The following is a 21,300-nucleotide window of genomic DNA, read 5'->3' on the forward strand; positions in this document are numbered from 1 at the left end:
CCATACCTAGATACCTTGATTGACATAGCCTACACCTGTGCCTTTATTCAAAACCTATGCGCTCCGTGCTGCCACCCAGTGATGAACTTAACAAACTACAAACTAAGCACAAAAACCATCAAATAGCTCCTACACACCGGCCCCAAATGTGAAGGTGGAAAACAATTACATTAAAGAAGAAAAAAGGAGCTATAACAAGTGTTCTTGGTTCTTCTCTGAGCCAGAGGTTACCAGCACGTAACTCAACGTTGGGTCGTGACCTTTACCGCCAGACCTTCCACTGCTTCTTGAAGCAGAAAGAGCTTGGATATGGGCCGCTCCAACTGCCCTGTCTTGGTCTTCAACCGTACTGCCCGTACAAGCCCTTTGCCCATCGCTGTGAGAATGTCTGGGGTATGGGGTCATCCCAAGACATGTTCCTTCGACACATTTCTTGCAACAACAGTTTTGGTAGCAAGGTGAATGGTGACGAGAACCCCAACTGGTCACTGGGACTGACGATTGGAAGAATTCCACATCTGGTGTGTTCTCGCTTTTCCACTCTCAGTCTTTCCTTCTTTGGGTGGCACACCCAGTGATGAGGGCGATACCACACACTGCCGTTTTTGTAGTCCGACTGGACTTGAGGCACAATTTCTCCGTAGCCACTGTCACTCGCATGAGTAAGAAAATCTGTGTACTCATTTTGGTAGTCCTTATTCCGTTCACACTTTGTTTTCGGACTCTGAAGGTGCTGTTCCACAATGCACCTGTTGTTTGGCATGGTGATGTCATCCATTTTAAAAGGCAAGTCCATGCAATACTGTCCTTCCTGCATGCAAATAGACTTCTCCAAGATCTCCATAAAACTTGGGTCCACTCTTGACATCTCCTGCTGCTCCTCCAGTGACTTCTCGTTTAACTCTTGGTTGTACTGAGAGACCAACAGCTCCTCCAGTTTGACAATGGATGTCCTATTGGCATATATGGTCGAGCAGCTTCTCTGACAACCATTATTACCCCTCAAAGGACCGTTGACGACCCACCCCAATAGGGTCTTCACGGCATAAGGTCCATCACCTTGGCTGTTGATAATTTCCCAGGGTTCCATGAGTTTTGATGCATTAGCTCCAATCAAAAGTTCAACATCGGCGTCCAATTCTGGGATCCTGATACCCTTCAGATATTCCCATTTTTCAATATCTCGCTGAGTAGGGATGTTACTCTTTGAAACAGGGATTGTTTCATGTGTGAACGTTTCTGGGAGCTCCATAAAGTGGTTATTATCCAACTTCGACACCTCCAGTCCTGTAAGGATTTGGCTTTCAATTACCTTTTCTTGACCCATAGTGCGCATAAGAATGTTGGTCTTTGTACCCTGTAGATTCAGCTTCTTCATAAGATGGTTGGTACAGAAGGTTGCTGTACTTCCTGGGTCTAAGAAGGCGTAGGTCTGCAGCACTCCATTTCCTTTCTTGGATCTCAACTGTACTGGAACAATGGAAAGGGTACAGTCGTGGTCTCCGGCCCCAGTACAACCACATGCCTGAAGAGACACAAGTGCACTACTGACTGGTGTTTCTTGTGACTTGGTCAATTTGTCGTTGTTGTGGACATGCAGAATAGTCGGGTGTTTAAGATTGCATTCATCACAGGTCAGACGACTTCTGCATTCCTTACTCATGTGGCCAGACTTCAAGCATCCAAAACAAATTCCTTTTCCTCTCAGAAAATCAATTTTCTCCCTTTGAGAAATCGTATTCAGTTTAAAACACTTAGAAAATGGATGTGACTCTTCACAATAGAGGCAGGCCTCTGAGGACAACTCCTTAGTTACGGTAGGCTGCTTTGGCATCATGTGCACTGTGGGCACAGTTTCAGCTTGGTTGGTTGTGATGGTTATTGCAAAACTGCTTCCTTTAATGCTGCTCCTGGGTAGCGGCGCGCTCTTATCTACAGGCTTTAATGTGATGCTTGGTCGTGCATCTGAAATGTCACCAAAAATGGGATGAGACAATATTTTGACTTGTTTCTCCAAAAAGTTTACCATCTCTGGGAAGGTGGCCCTGTAGCCTTGCCGTTCTTGTATCTCACAAGCTGTAGACCTCCATCTTTCCCGCAGCTTGTACGGCCATTTCATCATAACATTCCTCATGTTTGATGGAACGTTCATCTCCTCCATGTACTGTATCTCTGTTATAGCGTTGCAGCACCCTCTTAGGAACAGCGTGAACTCCTGCAGCGCCTCTACATCCTCTGCTTTAACAACAGGCCAGCGAAAGGCTTTTTCCATGTAGGCTGTTGCTATCCTGTGCTCATTACCAAAGTGTTCTTTCAAAAGACCTTTTGCTCTTTGATATCCTTGTTGTGGTGGCATGTGTAAGCAGCTTCGCACCAGCTCTCTGGGCTTCCCCCTGGTGTACTGCTCCAGAAAATACAAACAGTCTTGATAACTGCATGTTACCTCTTCAACACAATGTTCAAATGTCCTAACAAAGGAAATGAAGTGCAATGGATCACCATCAAATACGGTTATATCTCTTTTTGGTAAAGTAGATAACATTTGCTGTTGAATGAGCAATGTGGTGAGTTCATTCTGCTTTTGCATGATTCCACAAATGACATCCTGGTCCACTGTATTTTGCACTGCAGCGTTCTGTGTAGACTGTCGTTCCTGTGCAGCTACTGACCTACGAGGTGCAGCAGTGGAGGCCGTGAAAGCGTTTTGAGACTGATGCTTTAGAGTAGTGGTGAGAGACGTCCCAGTGTTTGGTTGCCACTGTGGCATGAGAGTAGTATCCTTTGCTTGTGGAATTCCATGATGTTGTACTTTCTCCTGAAAGTGTGTGTGCATATTCACCTTTGGTCGCACATCATATGTGGAAAAGATAGGTGGCGCTCTTGAGCCTTGATCTGAAATCAGGGTGTTCTCCTTCGGCACAAATGCAGTTGCCTGTAGGTTGAATTGAGGTCTCAGCTCTTTCCCAGATTTGCTCAGGTAGGAATTCATTCCATCTGAAGGGGCCTTTCCTCCAACAGCACTGCCTTCCAGCACAGTCTTGCAGTAACAACAGCCATTTGTGTATCAAGCTCCAGTTGCTCCTTAACTTTTCTGAGTTTCTCTTGTTCCTGTCTGAGTTTCTCCTCTTGTGCCTCTATTTCATGTTTCCTTTGCAGAGCAGCGGTTTGCTCCATTAAAGCCGCTTTCTCTGCCATGGCATTTAAGCGTGCAGATGCAGTACTAGAACCTGATGCTCTACTGGCATTGCTTCTTCTGCTTGACCTTTTACTAGACACATTAGACGCACTGTCTCCAGCTTTAATTTCCTCATGCAAATCAGATTAAATTTTTTCCAATTCAGCATTATCATCATTGACCTGAAAAATCCCATTTTCGCTCAACCATGTTGATACTTCATTTACAAATGTATCATTTTTTTCCTTTGTTGCATAAAACCATTCGTCCTGCTTTCTCTGCGTATCCTCAGTTGTAGGATACTCAGTCATCAATGTATTATGTGCCTCAGAGGCAACTTGACATAGAGCTTTGAACTGTTTTAGATTTTGGTGCACAAGATTTACATTGTCATTGGAAACTAGAAGAGTGATGATTTCCCTTTTCAATTTCCTTGCTTGTGTGCAATATGCATTTCTGTCCATTTGGAGCCTTTCAATCAAAATTGATAATCCCTTTAAAGAAGGCTTTCTTATTCTTGGCTCACAAACATTTTGCCCTTGGCTGGGCTCCACAATATCATGACGTAAACTCATTTTTGATAATACGTACTGTTCCTTTAAGAGACTGGAGTCTCTCTCATGAAAAAAAGTCAATACAATAACAACAAAACGTTCAATGCTGCTGCTCCATTAGCAAGCAACCCAGTGCGATACACTAACCAGTCCTCCTTTGGTGTGCTATCTCGGGATGATGATCTTTATCCAGAAGCAGCATTCCAAGCCAGGTTCCAAAATCCTCCATTGTCCAAGTAAGATCGGGTTTTTACTTGTGTAGCGGCTATCTTGATGTTCTGATAGACGCTCGGTTGGGTGCGGGGATTCCTCGTCTTTGACGCGCAATTAGAAAAAACACAATGTCGAGTCCGTGTCACCTGCCGTTGGGTGAAGTTCCCATTTAATTGAAGTATTCAACTTAATACATGTGATGAGCCAAACAATAATTTCTGCATAATGCTGTTAATAATACTGAAAACGAGCGAGGGTACGTGCGTGTGTTCGTGCGGTAAAAACCGTGAGATCTCTCCGTCACCCATACCTAGATACCTTGATTGACATAGCCTACACCTGTGCCTTTATTCAAAACCTATGTGCTCCGTGCTGCCACCCAGTGATGAACTTAACAAACTACAAACTAAGCACAAAAACCATCAAATAGCTCCTACATTATCCATGGTACTAACCCAGACGTGGGTGATGAGTCAAGCACATTGAAGTATATTATCCCTGGTACTAACCCAGAGGTGGGTGTATAATATAAGTGTCTATAAGGTATTGAGTTACAAATTGAGTAATAGTAGGACTTCATTCTATTTGACCCATTCCTATTAAATCTTTGTAACTGAACAGTACAATTAATATAAAGAATTAGATGGGGTTCTGTGTGCGTGTCCCTTCCTGAGCCTATAAACAACTCTTTTGGTGTGGGTAACGTTAATACCATTAACCCCTTCCTATCCAACTTTCCCCTTACAGCCATTAAGGTTTCTAGTGGTCATCAAGGGAGGGTACTGCTTGCTGGGGGAATGAATCTATTTATTCATCTATCAGTCACTAGGTGTGGGAGGGTTATGGAGGTATTGGGGGAAGTGAGAGCAAGTTGGGGAGTACTGCTGACCGCCCCGGAGAGGCGAGGAAGACCAGAGTACCAGACCAGGTTGGTAAATCCCGGGCCCCATCCACTCTCACTGCCGGCCTCCAGTTTGACGCTCCAGGCCCAAAGACGAGGGTGCAGTCAGACAGAGCTCTACTGTGTCCTGCTACCCAGTGACGGTGCACACCCGTTCCCACGAAGCAGGGATAATATACCCTGCTACACATGGGTACCTTAGTCGTGTAGTGTATCTTGTAGACCAGGCCCATTGCAAGTTGCTGTACTCTGTCGTCTACTCTAAGCCATCCTAGGTAGTCAAAGTGGGCAGGGGTGAGGTGGGTTCTAGGAGTAAGGTCAAGTAGTAGTCTGACCAGTTTGTTTTGTGATGTTTGTAATCTTGTTTTTAGCGCCTTTGAGGTGCTTTGGTACTATGAGGTGCAAGCATAGTCGTAGTACCCTTGAATGAGTGCTCCTGCCAGAGTCTTCAGGGTATTCTTGTTTACCAGAGAGGAGATCCGGTACAAGAATCTAGTTCGTTGGTTGACTTTTTTGATTACACTGGATGCCATTTTGTCATAGGAAAGATTTGCCTCTAGGATGGAACCTAGGTATGAAATTTCATCTCTTCTTGTGACAATATTGTCACCCACTGTAACTGAGAAGCCGTCGGTCTTGCTGAGTTTGTTATTTGATCCGAAGAGAATGGACTCTGTTTTACCCAGGTGTAATGATAGTTTGTTATCAGTGAGCTAGGTGCAGATTCTGCCGAGTTCTGAGCTGAGGGTTTTTTCAACCTGTAACTTGTTATTGTCAGAGACCAGCAGGGCTGAGTCGACCAGTCGGCTGAGTGTAGACTATTTTTTCCATGAATTTCGAGATGGAGGTAAGAATAGAAACAGGGCGGTAGTTGCCTGGGTCTAATTTGCTGCCCTTTTTGTGCAGGGGGGTCACTCTCGCAATTTTGAAGTCCTTGGGGATGTGTCCCTGTTTTATGGAGAGGTTTATTATGTGTGTGATGACTGGGGTGATGGCGGCTGCTGAGTCTCTGAGGAATTTGGATGGGATGTTGTCATGGCCAGTGGCCTTGTTAGGTTGGAAGGCGCTCAGTTTTTTGAGTACCTCATCTGTTGTTACCATTTCCAGTTTGAAGTCGTCTTTGCGGACCCCTAGGTTTTTGTAGTATCCTACTATGTGTTCTACCCCATACTGCCCTGAGTGGGAGGGTAGTTTATTAACCAGTGTTGTGGCTATGTTTGTAAAGAATATGTTTAGGTATTTGGCCACATCCAGTTTGTCTGTGACAAGAGTGTTTTCTGTCTTTATGTTTATGTTTGTAAATCTGGTAAATAGTAAATGGACTGCAATTATATAGTGCTTTTATCCAAAGCACTTTACAACTTATGCCTCACAGTCATCCATTCACTCACACATTCGCACACCAATGGCCAAAGCAAGTGCCAACCTGCTCATCGAGAGCAGTTAGGTGTTCAGTATCTTGCTCAAGGACACTTCGACACATTGCCCGGGAAGAGCAAGAATTTAACCGGGTAACTTCTGATTACCAGACGACCAGCTCTACCTCTACTGTCTACTAGTAATTGTAGTAGTAGTATGCCTAGTAGTAGTTGTTTTTTTATTTTTAGATTTGTTTTAGTAGTAGTAGTAGTAGTACAAGTTTGTTATTATTAGATTTGTTTTAGTAGTAGTTGTAGTAAGTATGTTATTATTAGATTCGTTTTAGTAGTAGTTGTAGTAAGTATGTTATTATTAGATTTGTTTTAGTAATAGTAGTAGTACTAGTTTGTTATTAAATAGTATGACACAAAAACATACTCACACACACTCACTAGACACCCAAGCAAATCCTCAAGATAACTCTAGGATATTTGATGGATAATCCAAAATCCCACAGATCCCACAGTGCTAGCTCGCTAGCTAGCCGCCGGGTGTGGTAGGAGTAGGCCCTATGTCCTTTTCCATGAATTCCAACTGTAATTACGAGGCTTTGGAGGAGGTGGGATAGGTAGTTGACTTGGCCCAGCCAAGCTGCTACACAATTGCTGGGCTTAGTGAAGGCATTAGGCTATGATTGATCATAATTCACTAAACTGGCCTATTGTAGGGCTGATGTCACTTCCCCTTTCCCTCTCAGTGATTGCATTCACAGTCGCTGTTTCCTCGCCAAAGCACCTTTCCCAGAAAAATTGTGTTTCACCTCACTAAAATCCAAACATGAAGAGTTTACATGATATCAAGCCAAAGGCTTGAAGCAAGACAGATGGACAGCTCACGGGGCGAATCAGGGACCTCTACAGTGACTCACACACACACCTGCTTTGTCCAATAGCGAGGTGAAGAAGTTTCCAGGTTGGGTTCAGATGATACTGAATCAAACAAAAAAACTCTGAAGGGTCCAGAGAATGACTCAACGGCAGGTTTTCAACACTGAGTAAATCAAAACAGTTAAAAACGTCCCAATTCCAAATATCCTGCTCTTGCTCTGAGAGTACCACTGTAGTGATGACTTAGAGTGTCCCTCCCTAGTGTTCTGTCATGACGAAAAAACTAGAATACAGCCTGATATCATCCATCAGCAGCTGGATTTGTTAGGTGACTCACAGATGGGGTGTGTTTACGTCTAACTGTCCCGGTCCTGCATGATTTTCTTTAGATCTTCATCCAGTGACAATTGTCGATTTATGAATCCTATTTTCATGTCATGACAAGAGGCTGTTTGGAGGATCAAAGGGGTGGCTGTGGTGTCAGTGTGGTGATGTGAAGCCGTACATGACAACACTCCCTCCCTTTGGCCAAGTGGGACAATGACAGGCTTTCTGATAAGGCGGATGCACTAAAGAACTAAAGAAGACACTTCCCTAAAATCGTGAAAATTGCCTTTTCCTGTGTTTTGCATTGTTTTTTTTTGTTTTTTTTACAGAATGAGGGGTTTGTCCCAATACTGAGAAAATATAAAATATGTGCATCATGCCTTTTCTGCAGTTTAGCTGTGACAGACCGTTGAGAATTGCAGCCACAATCCCCATAGTTAATAAGACCTTGTATGCGTGCAAAGAGATCTTGTTAAAAATGCACATGTACAAGATGGTGGCTCGCTCATAAATCTTCTCTTTTCTACCTAAAGTTGAACCTAAAATATTTTCCGGACAACATTTTAAATGGTAAGATTGCTACGCTGTTGCTGGATCTTGAGTCATATTTGATCTGCAATGTCTAGTCTGACATGCTCATGCACCACTGCTAGATGGTGTTCCTTTTTGGTTGAAGGACGGGTTCACTTTTTTTCTTCTTTTTTTCGGTAGCACTTTATAATAACACCCTGTTATAATACATTTATAAGGTATTTGTAGATAATGAACTAATCATGAACAAATCATTTATATACATTCATAAATGATTATTAAATCATTTATAACTATATTTGTATAACATTTACAGATTAGTTCTACATTATTTATAACTCATTATCAACATTGTTTGTACTTGATTTGTTCATCATTAAATAATGTTGTTTAATGTGTAGTAACACATTTGTAGATGCTTTGAAAAATGGATATGAAAAAACGACTATACTGTATCTTCATTTATTTTTCATGTTCAACAAATGATTTGTTAAGACATTCATAAAACATCTATAAATCATTTGCAGATGCTATTGTGTGCCCTAATCTGAAGTGAAGCCTATTCATCATTAACAAATGTCTAATACAGTTAATTATTTGTTTACTTTTTCATCACGTTACAAATATGTAGACAGCTTTCGGATACACCCTTCTTTGTGACATCAAACAGTGACATAATTACGACTAAAGATAAATGCAATTTTATTAACATATAAAATACATGTGCATGACATATAGTGTAACATGGACCCAGGACTACCCTGGCCAGGTAGAGTATCTAGAGAGGAAGTCTCACGCGAGTTTGATGTCACAAAGAAGGGTGTATCCGAAAGCTGTCTACAACATTTGTAACATGTGATGAAAAAGTAAACAAATAATTAACTGTATTAGACATTTGTTAATGATGAATAGGCTTCACTTCAGATTAGGGCACACAATAGCATCTGCAAATGATTTATAGATGTTTTATGAATGTCTTAACAAATCATTTGTTGAACATGAAAAATAAATGGAGATTTAGTAATTTTTTCATATCCATTTTTCAAAGCATCTACAAATGTGTTACTACACATTAAACAACATTATTTAATGATAAACAAATCAAGTACAAACAATGTTGATAATGAGTTATAAATAATGTAGAACTAATCTGTAAATGTTATACAAATATAGTTATAAATGATTTAATAATCATTTACGAATGTATATAAATGATTTGTTCATGATTAGTTCATTATCTACAAATACCTTATAAATGTATTATAACAGGGTGTTATTATAAAGTGCTACCTTTTTTTCTCCTTTTTTCTTTTTAAACCCAGGCCCTATTTAAATATATGATATGGCATGATGATAACGTAAGGTTATGTATATAACCAAGTTATGTGAATGCTAGTGACGCTCAGCGTCATATTGCATATATCTCGCTTCAGCGTATATACACTGAATAATTTCTAAATGTACCTTTACATACCAACATCCGTCTGACCACACCCCCATCTGCTGCCTATATAAGCAGGGGTGGGGCCACACACTCATCTCCTTCCCAAAAAATTTCACCACAATGAAAAATCAAGGGCCGCAGTGGCGCCTAGACGCTGAGCGTCACTAGCATTCACAGAACTTGGTTATATACATAACCTTACGTTCTGTTTCATGCTAGCTTCCGCTCAGCGTCATATTGCATAACAGGAGCTGAGCGAGAGCTAGAAGCTTGAAAAAATGTACCCCACTGAGGCCCCCCACAACCATCAGAACCGGGGAGGACCGAGCCCCCCGACCCTCCCTAATGGAGGGATACCCTCCCTATTGGAGGACGGGAGGGAGACGATCCGACCGTGCGAAGAGAAACTCGAGCAACTCAACGCACAGGGTGAGCAGACCGTGGCTTGACCCCACGACTACGCACACGCACAACCCGCATGCCACCAGGGAATGAACGGAAGGAACAACCTCGTTACTGCCCCCAAAATCACGGGGTCAAGAGCAAACTCAACCCCGTGGCAAGGCCGTAGCAGCGGAGCGCGAAGGAAGACCCAGACCCACTGAAGAGACAGGATCCCCCGGAAAAAGGGGGCCCGGAGAGGTCAATGACGCCACAGCATCAAGACCTCACCAGGCGGTCACTTAGTGACACCGCCCCCCACATCGCCAGCGTATTCGGACAGGGCCCCTACAAGAGCGGGCCCTTCCCCCCACTAGTACGCCGCTTGGCACACTGACCCTGCAACACAGGCAGTCAGCATGGCTGTAACTCGAAGCACTCAAGAGGTTACACTACAGCGGGAGCAGGCAGCGCACCGGGGAGACGACCACCAGAAGGGGTCGGTCTCTCAATCCAGGCAGCAGGCATTTGACCCGAGCCTGGAGCACTGCAGGCGAGACAGGCGCCAAAGGGCTCAACTGAAACAGCACCCCGGCGGAAGGGGCGTATGCTGGCATTGTTGCGCACCATGACAAAGCCTCCACCAAAAAACCCCGACCCAGAGGGGTCGAGGCAGAGAAGGCTGACACGATTGGCAGACGTCATGAACGTGCAGGGGCACACTCAACCGGGTTACCCCGGGAGTTGACTCTGCTCCAACACACCAGGGAATCAACCACCCTCTTGGTACCACATGCGGTGGTTGTTCCTATAACCCCTCAAGAAAAAACTCCAAAACACACCTGCGGGTATACACTGGCTATACCGCAGTACAAGTGTTTCAGTTTTCAAAAAGGGTTATTCCACGGGTCGACGAAACATAACTTCGGACCGGGCCCGGCGGCTCGGGAAGCACACAGGGCTACCAGAGGAGGTCCAAAAGACCACCCCAACAGCCCCCTCTTCGCCATGCGTGAGAGAGGAGCGAAAAGAAAGGAGAACCAGCCCCTTCATGATAGTGCAAGTTACAACGTGTACCCAACAAAGGGTCTCCATAACGCCCAACCCTGTGACACCCGGGCCGACCCGGCATTTTTCCCCCCGAGAAGCAAAAGTCCCTCAGGGTACCAGAACAGCAGATCTGCGTCCCCGGCGGACAACGGGTTAACTGACCTGGACCAGCGTGACCAGAACCAGCCCCGTGCCCTAACCACGCCGACATCCCCACTCCAAGAGAGGGGGCAGGTATGCGTGTCGATCCAAAACATGAAAAGAGGGCGCCACCCAGACGGTCCCATTCGTACCGCGCTCAGTGGCCCACCCCAAGGGTGTGAGACCCCTCTACCTATGTTTTGATCTATTCCGTTAACATCCCCCAGATATGAACGAGAATCCGTCGAGACCTAGTAACAGGCAGCAGGCCAGCAGGAAAAGAAAAACCCCCATCCCAGTTGCCCTATAAAAACGCTGTTTTAATAACGAGCAACCAAGGCGTACTAGCCTCCTGCGTGATTCTTATCAGAAACACCCCGAGCCAGCACTGTGTACGCGTCGAGACCCAAACACATCAATGGATAGTCTAACAAGACACCAGACATTGTTTTTCCAAGTCGCCTGGGAGAACGACAAGGAGCCGTCGTGCTTCATGTTCTTTCCTCTTTTTATTTAAAAAAGAAAGAAACACAGACTGACATGAATCCCACGTGACGCGGCTGAGGGTAAAAATTATTTTCATTTTTACATCCCACCACCCTCGCCACAGGGAGGAGACGGGAATCCCCAGAGAGACTTCCCACGCAAGCTGTATAGATTGAAAAGAAATATTGCAACATTGAGCTATGTAACACTTGGGTTAGGGCTCTCCGAGAAGGAGGCACTGAACCAATACACACTCAATAATCGAATTGAATCGAATACACACACAATAGAGCAGAACTCCTTTTTGAAGTTCTACTCACCTTGACAATCTGAGGAGGAGGCTCTGAAACTCTGAGGAGGCTCCCTCACAGGGAAGGAGAGTCCGAACTCACAGAAGGCACTTCTCCCCGAGGAGGAGCTTCGTGAGGAGGAGCTCTGACAACTCCCTGAAACAGATCCATAACATGGAACCTGAACAACTCACGGAAGTCTTACCAATAGAGACGTGCTCAGTGACGTACTCTATGGCGGGGGGATTTCCGCGGTGCACACGCCCAATCTTTCAGGGCGTGGGACCAGGAAACCCCCCCCCTACCCTGTAACGTGCCGAACAGCAACGTGACAGGAACCCTGAAGGACAGGGGGTTTTAACCCCGGACCAATCAGAAAAGGGGAGGGAAGGATTACCAGTTCACCCCTTTACGACCCCTCACCCCTGATACGACGTAATGACAAAGTAGAGCATGACCCAGTCATAGCATGCTACATGAAGCATCTAACAGCTTCACATAGCTCATGTGCTAACCTGCTATCTGAGTTTTACTAAGGAAAAAACACAGAACAGAGAGGGCCCCTTTAAGAGCCCCGGTCCAGACTTACACATGTGCTTCTGTGGGCCAAACCTAACCCAGTTGTAGATCACAACGACACACACAACCCTTCATCACAACAAAAAATGGCAAAGTACACTCTTACTACAGAGGAACGCTGTTTTTCATAACGAGAGAAGACACAAGTCCTCGATTATGTAATGGCCACAGACCTTGCTAAGCACACATGATAAGTGACCAAACAACCTTTTCTTTAGGAAAAAAAAATTCCTCAAGCGGAAGCACAACCCCAGCAACTTAAGCTGAGGGTTACATCGTATCCCCACAAACACAGTGACACAATATATTGTAAACAAACATGTCTGAAAGGAGGGGGGGGAAGCCCCAGGGAATGACATGTAAATGTTATGTGTATAAGGGTTTTTATTGTTGTTTTAATTGTCTGTATGACATGTAAATGTTGTGAGTGTATAAGTCTGTAACTGTATTTTATGTGTTATGGACCCCAGGAAGAATAGCCCCAGCACTGCTGTGGCTAATGGGGATCCAAATAAACTTAAACTTAAACCCCTCCTATCTTACCCTTGATACGACCAAGGTGAACAGGCACCCCTGTTAATATGTGAACATGCTGTTCATTGTCATCACAGGCTGAGAAAAAGATTCATTCCTCAATCACATGTCACTAAGCATAGCTTCACAGGTTAACTAACCCTCTTAGTTGTGAGTTCACCCACGTTACAACATTACATGAACACACATGTTCTCATCACAACCAACCAGTTCATTTTTACACATCTAAAAAACAACGGCGATTTACTATGGAGAGAGAAGCTATACCAGTGACAAGACAATTCACACATAACACGCGTCGTATCCTCAATGTATTGCAGCAACACATGTTTTGGAAACATCGTTATTACAAAACATTTAGAAGGGAAGAAAAGAAGAAGTGTTTAAAGTCCGGTCAGGACTCCTACCTTCACCCTGAGCGCAGGCCGAGAGGACTGCAACACTGGTCAACGGGACACCGAGTCGAACCCAGCATCTCCTGCGTTGGTGACGAGGGTAATGTCCGCTACGCCACCCAGCCGCCGTTCTCCATGTTGACGAAGTCCTCGCTGGCACTGGCACCCGGGTGTAGGGTCGACTAACATCCTCTGTCAAAGATGACGTCGTAGTCAGAGTGTTTAAGGCATGTTATACTCACAGCAACGTTCAACAGTGTAGCATTAAGCTAACAGCCGCTCTCGACTGATAGCAACAAGCTAACGTTTCCTAGCCTTAGTGAACGCAACGGGCTAGCGCCGCAGCTAACAGCTGACTGGCTAACAGGTAGGCCACAAACTAGCACGCAAGCTAAGCAGCTATCACCTGAACTGTACACAACAATATAACAAGCCACACTTCAGACAGGCCGCTGTCCAAGTCCCTCCCCATCCTAAGAGGGAAGAGAAAAAGAAATGTCAAACACAGTTTTCAACAGTGATTTACCAGACATACAGCGGAGCTGGCACAATTCCCATCCGGGCTGCAGCCAACTTGAGCATGGAACTCCCGATAACGAAGATCCATGCCCACTTTCACATTCACGTGAAAGATGGGGCCTGCACGGGACAGAGAAGCATCCGCTTGTCCAGAGAATCCTGGGTTCAACCAGGTCTCGGTCGCGGCCCACTAGGTTGACCATCATGGGCGTCAGACCAAGATCCTCCGTCCGCCGCTTAAGAAGCCGAGCAGAGGATCCCAGTCCGGGGCCGGCTTTCGTAAAATTGTCAGCTAACCCCCATAGCGTTAACAGACAACTAGCGCTCGCAAGCAAAACAGTAATCATCCAACACGGAAGCAAACCGGTTTCTCACAACAGCCGATGCCTCCCACAGTCCAGCTGTATGACCGGAGGGTCAATACCCATCCAGCCGCAGCAAGGAGGACTGCAGTTGGGGAGTATATCAGCGGTGCGAGCCCCTAATACGGAAAAGCCGGTGGAGGTCAGAATGATCATCATCTTCCAGACACTCCAGTGACGAAGACAATATCGCCGTATTTTCTTGAAAATAGTGAGAGAGAAAATAAAGATATAATGTCAACGTATCTTCCCGTCTTCTGTTTTCCTCTCAACTTTCTTCAGCTTAACAACCTCGTCAAGTGGGGTATACAACAGGCACTTCCTTGTGGTGAAAGTGAAGAAGGAGGCGAGTAGGTGACCACACACCTGCTTATGAAGGTAGCGGATAGGGGTGTGGCCAGACAGATGCTGGTATGTAAAGGTACATTGTGGATTTTTATTCAGTGCTGTGCACGAAGTGAGGTTAGTGCAGATGACGCTGAGCGGAGCCAGTATGATATAGAACAGTATGAGCTAAAATGCTGAGAGAACATGTATTTTGTTTTATATTTTACATACAAAATTCAACATTTCTCTATTTTTGGAAAGTGGCCACATTTTGTCACTAGCAATGTGGTGTTATAATAAAATATCCAACAACTAAAATATTGATTTGAAAATAATCCCACCTCCGATACAATGTTGTTTTCCTACTGGTCCTCAGCAATTGATTGAAGGTTCACATCGCTGACACTGTGCATTTCGCTGCCATATTTGGTCAATATTCAACTAAACTTCCTCCTGCTGTAAGTCCCACCTGAAAAAAACATGAAATCACAGGAGCAAAACATGATCATAAGGACATTTAAAGGAAAACTCCAACATTTTGGGAAATTTGCTTATTTGGCATCTACCCTGGAGTTAGACAAGAAGATACATACCCTTTTTCTTCTCTGTGCATGCAGTAGGAGTAGGAAGACGTGCACCGTTAGCCTAGCTTAGTGTCAGTCTAGGGTTGCCACCCGTCCCTTAAAATACGGAATCGTCCCGTAATTGGAAACTAAAAGACGCGTTTCGTATTGAACTGATACGGGACGCCCTTTGTCCCGTATTTTAAGGTTGGCAGTTTAGTGAGAGAAATGAGCCAGCCGACCTACAAAAACAAGCAAAAGTGTGTCCAAAAGTTGCGGAAAATAAACAGACTTGGCAACTCTGGAAGCAGCTCACGACCAATGAAAATTAGCGCTTTCACGTTGCTAAGAAGAGTTCTGTGCCGTTGTGCCAATCCTCTGTCTGTGCGCTGCGTGACTTCTTTTCGAAGACGCTTTGAAAAAATTCTACAGCAGACACTGTGACTCCACCGCGTCCTAAAAAAAACAAAGCGCCTCCAGAAGTACAGACCTGAGTGGGAACTGGCAAACTGCAAAGTATGTAGGCGTGTGTTTTCTGTGGTGCATGGTGGACTGACTGATCTCAGACAGCATGCATCAGGAGAACAACATTCCCAAAATATAAGAACGCAAAGGACCCAAGCACAGGTGTCACAGTTCTTCATGACTGAAACATCTCCTGAGATTGATTCGGTATGGGATATTACATCTTATTTATCTGGTTGTGTTTTTAACTAGATGTCAGTATTTCTATTTACCTGCCCTGGCAGCCCGGAGCCTACTCTTCTTTGCACTTTATTTTTTATTAATCTTTTAATTTGGGTCACACAAGTGTTTCGTTGTATTATTGTCCTCTTTCAGTAAAAGTGTTCCCAGGCTTTGTTTTTACAGCACTTTATATGCATACAGTATTATTCTCAAGTTGAGGCTATAGTTCAGCCAATTTATTTAAACAATGTTAAATGCAAATGAAGCACTTTAAACTTTAAGTATGACTAAATGCTTTCTTGACTATATATAGTAACTGTTCCAAAATGCATAGATTTCTATGTATTTTAGGGGTTTGGGAGGCTAGCTCTTTTTAATATAAATGTCATAGATTGTTTTATTTAGATTTCATAGATTTCTATGCATTTCAGGAGTTTGGGGGGCTGGCTCCCCAAAATAATTAAATAACATAACCCTAACCCTAAAACCGAAATAAAGTAAAAAAAAACAAATTGTGACAAAATCCGCCCATTTGCGCCCAAAAAACGCCACAAAACCGCCCAAAACCGTCTTTCTACTCCTACTGCATGCACAGAGAAGAAAAAGGTATCCATCTTCTTGTCTAACTCCAGGGTTCCCAAAATGTCGGAGTGTTAAGATACATACCTTTTTCTTCTCTGTGCATGCAGTAGGAGTAGGAAGACGTGCACCGTTAGCCTAGCTTAGCGTCAGTCACTGGAAGTAGGTTCCTCCATTAGCCTAGTTCCCAACGTCTTCCTACTCCTACTGCATGCACAGAGAAGAAAAAGGTATCATCTTCTTGTCTAACTCCAGGGTAGATGGCAAATAATAATAATAATAATAATAATAACTTTATTTGTATAGCACTTTTCATACAGAGGTTGCAGTTCAAAGTGCTTCACAACAGTAAAAAATACAGGCATAAGCGAGCATAAAAAGAGAGACAGGTAGAATCACAGTGTTTCACATTAGGATCTAGCATCCCAATAGGCTCTCCGCTTACAGTTTTCAGTAACACAATAGTAAAAATAGTTTAAAATGATTCAGTTTAAAAATAGTCAAAAAATTATAAAATAGAACGGACATAAAAAATACAGGCATGAGCGAGCATAGCAAGATATGGCAAATCACAGTGTTTCACATTAGGATCTAGCATCCTAATAGGCTCTCTATTCAGTAATACTCCTGTAATTCATGAACAAATAATCACAGTGTTTCACATTTGGATCTAGCAAATAATAAGAATAGTTTAAAATGATTCAGTTTAAAAATAGTCATCAGTAAGAAGTAAAAAGTGCAATAACCGACACATGAATTTGATAGGCAGTGTATAAGAGTAGGCAGGGTAAGAATAAATACAAGTTGTGTCAGGATATCCCTGATGTTTCCTCTTGCCACTAGGTGGTAGCAGATATCTATCAGTGAAATGCCTGAGCAAAGAGATAGGTTTTAAGCTGTCTTTTAAAGATGTCTAGCGAGTTGGCTTCCCTGATGTTTTGGGGTAGTTTGTTCCATAGTTTTGGGGCATAGTTGATAAAGGCTGCATTACCGATCCTCTTTTGACTGCTTCTGGGAGCCTCTAGTAGTCCAGCAGCTGATGATCGCAGTGTTCTTGCTGGTGTGTAATTTATTAGAGTGTTGGCGATGTAGCTAGGTCCCTGTCCATTTAGAGCTTTGTATGTAAGGAGAAGGACCTTAAAGTCAATTCTAAATGTTACAGGAAGCCAGTGTAAAGCGGCTAAGACTGGACTAATGTGCTCTCTCCTTTTGGTTCTAGTTAGCAGTCGGGCTGCAGAGTTTTGGATTAGCTGAAGCCTCTCTGTGGTTTTCTTAGGGAGACCTGTGAAAAGTGCATTACAGTAGTCTAACCGGCTAGATATGAATGCATGAATTAGCTTCTCAGCATCGTTCTGATTATTAATGGTCGTACTTTTGCTATATTTCTGAGATGGAAGAACAATGTTTTTGTCACTTTGCTAATATGAGAATTGAAGTTCAGTTCTGAATCTATGATAACCCCGAGACTAGTGACATCAGATTTTTATCCAAGGGGTTAGTCCCCCCAGGTTCTTTATTAATGTTTCTTTTTTAGTTTTGGAGCCGATAATTAGAATTTCAGTTTTGTTCTCGTTTAGTTTCAGGAAGTTCTTACTCATCCATTTATTTATTGCCAGTAAGCAGTCTGTAATGGAGCTAATCGCTGTATCATTTGGTTCAGCAGATATGTACAGTTGTGTATCATCCGCATAGCTATGGAAATCTACATTATGTTCTCTGATGATATCACCCAGCGGTAACATGTAAAGGGAGAAGAGTAAAGGACCTAAGCAACTCCCTTGTGCAACTCCATAGTTGTTGTCGTATATATCAGACATGTGATCTCCTAGTTTAACATAGAATTTCCTCCCTCTGATGTATGTTTTAAACCAGCCCAGCACATGGTCTGAGAAACCGACATGGTTTTCAAGACGATCGATTAGAATATCGTGATCGATTGTATCAAATGCTGCACTGAGATCTAACAGGATAAGGATGGAGATCTTATTCTCGTCAGAGTTTAGTCTGAGGTCACTGATTATTTTGGTGAGGGCAGTTTCAGTGCTATGATATTTTCTGAATCCTGACTGAAATTCTTCTAAGATGTTGTTTTCTTCAAGAAAGGAATTTATTTGAACTGAAACTATCTTTTCAAGTACTTTACTAATGAATGGTAGGTTGGATATTGGACGATAATTTGCCATTTCATTACTATCCAAGTTAGGTTTTTTTTAGTAATGGCTTTACAACTGCTGTTTTAAAGGCATCCGGGAAAATACCAGTCCTAAGGGAAGTGTTTATGATATCTAGCACAGGGCTTGAAACACTATTAAATACCCGTTTGAAGAAAGCTGTAGGTATAGGGTCAATGTCTGAGGTGGAGGAGTTACATTCTGAGACAGTTTTGCAGAGTACATCTAATGTGATTAGGGATGTCCCGATCCGATCACGTGATCGGAATCGGCGTCGATCACGTGCTTTTCAGAGTATCGGGGATCGGGAAAAAATAATAATAAAAATCGGCAGTCAAAAAAAGAAAAAATGTATTCAACAAACATGACCATTTCCACGTCTTAAACTCATACGGAGGCCTTCGTTTTGGTTTTAAATTACATATAATATATCATCATTAATGTATTTATTGTCACACAGAGCAGAATAATTTTCCACAACAAACACATTCCCCTTTAATTTTCACCGTTGCAACAAACACCCCTTTAATTTAGACGCTACACGCTACACGCGGCTCGACCACAACAACAACAACACGTCGCTCCCGAAACACGGTTAATATCCACTGACTTGAGCAGCTAGACTTAATGTCAGAGGTTTGGAACTAAGCATTTTAAAATAGAAAGTCAAGCCAGTTGCAATGTTTGCAAGGAGGACAGCCGGCTGGAGGCGAAGTTTTCAGACTAACTTTTGGAGGATAACGTTACGTGACTGAGGATGATCGTCGGCGTTTCAGACCAGAATGGACCATTACGTAAGTCGAACACTGAATGTATACTAATGTGCAAACATATATTGAAACTTTTAATATTTCTCATATGAAGCAGAAGCACATTTCTCAGGGTGAATGTAATAACAAACGCCTCCGCGCTCGCGCCCCGGATATAGGCAACAGATGGGCTTGTCTCGCTCTGCCAGTTTCTGACAAATGCGTCAAAATTGATTACTAATGTGAAAGATCGGATCGGAAACGATCGGATCGATAGATATTTAAAATCACATGCTCGGGATCGGATCGGAAGCAAAAAAAGGCGATTGGGACATCCCTAAATGTGATGCATGTGAAACTTCTCATGGTTACATTGCACGGTTTGCCGCAATCAGATTTATTTCCATCATGAGTAATGCTGGCCCTGATCAAGGTTATTTTGTTGTTAAAGAATAGTGCAAGTTCTTCACACTTAACCGTTGATGACTGAGGAGGTGTAGGGGCAGTGTTGAGTAGTACATTAATAGTGGAAAAGAGGATTCTGGAGTTTCCAGCATTTTCTGTAATGATTTTAGAGAAGTAATCTTTCCTTGCTAAGCGGATGGTTTTATTATAAGCAGTTAAAGCATCTTTGTATATATCACAGCATATGGTGGTTTTTGTTTTTCTCCATTTTCGCTCCGCTGCACGACATTTCCTTTTTTCTTCGTTGACCGTATTATAGTTTAACCAGGGCGAGGCTCTAGTTTTCTTCTTTTTCGTTTTTAATGGGGCGACAGAATTTAATATAGATGACATTGCATCATTGAGATTTTCTACCATTTCATTTAGAGAGCTGTCATGATTGTGTGGTTCATGTAGTCTGATAAGATCAATGAACTTTGATTCAGCTTTGTCGTTTAGGAGCCTCTTTTTAACTATGATTTCTTTTTTTGTTTTAGTAAGGGTTATTTGAGTATAAAAAAATATACAGTGATGGTCGGAGAGAGGTAATTCAGTTATTGAGATATTTGTTATGCTTAGCCCAGTTGTTGTTATAACTAAGTCTAGTGTATTCCCAAGCCGGTGAGTTGCATTTGTTATATGCTGTATTAGGTCAAAGCTATCCAGTAGATTTTTTAGTTCTATAGTTTTGGAGTCTGTTTTCTTATTAAAATGGATGTTCAAGTCTCCATTTAGGATCACCTTATCATATCCGGTAACACATAGTGAGATCAGTTCAGAGAGCTCCTGTATAAATATTGGTGAGTGTCTAGGCGGGCGGTATATTGTGACAATAATAGTTGATTCTGTTTTTAGTTCAATGGCAAGATATTCCATTGACATGAACTCGCCTAGTTCTGTGATTCTAAACAAGAGTTTTGAGGAGAAGATTGCTGCAACTCCTCCGCCCCTTTTATTTTTTCTGGGTATTTGAAAAAAGTTATAGTCTGGTGGACAAGCTTCTATCATTATTGATGTAGCTGTGTCATTATTTAGCCATGTCTCTACTAGGCAGATGCAATCTAAGTTATTTTCTTTAATCAGATCATTTACTAAGAATGTTTTATTATTCAGTGACCTAATATAACATAACCCTAACCCTAAAACCAAAATTTAAAAAATTTAAAATAATATTGTTACAAAATCCGCCCATTTGCGCCCCAAAAAAAGCCCCCAAAATTGTCCCTTATTTCTATTTCTATTAGTGATAGGTGGCAACCCTAACGCTGATTAGGAAACATATTGGGGAATAATACACGATGGACTGGTATGAAGGAACTACAGGATTACACGTGACAAGGGCGGCTAGGTGGTGTAGTGGGCAAGGCGCTCGCCACCAATGCAGAAGACTCTGGGTTCGAGCCCAGCTCTCCGCATTGCTATCAGCTTGGCTGGTCGTTCATACTAACACAATTGGCAGTGTTAGGGGTGGGAAAGCTGGTGGGTGGGGATCGGACGTTGTGGACAGCGACTCCTACAGGTCGGTTGGTGCGCCTGCGCAGCAGAATCAGGAAGCGACAGGGGCGGCGTGTCCCTCCCACGCAGACCCCCGCCGCTGAGAGATCGCGCTGTGCAGGTGAAAAGATGCGACGGCTGCTTCCTCGAGTACCGGA

This window comes from Notolepis coatsorum (assembly GCF_963971535.1).
Source record: "Notolepis coatsorum genome assembly, chromosome: 5".
NCBI classification, from domain to species: Eukaryota; Metazoa; Chordata; class Actinopteri; order Aulopiformes; family Paralepididae; genus Notolepis; species Notolepis coatsorum.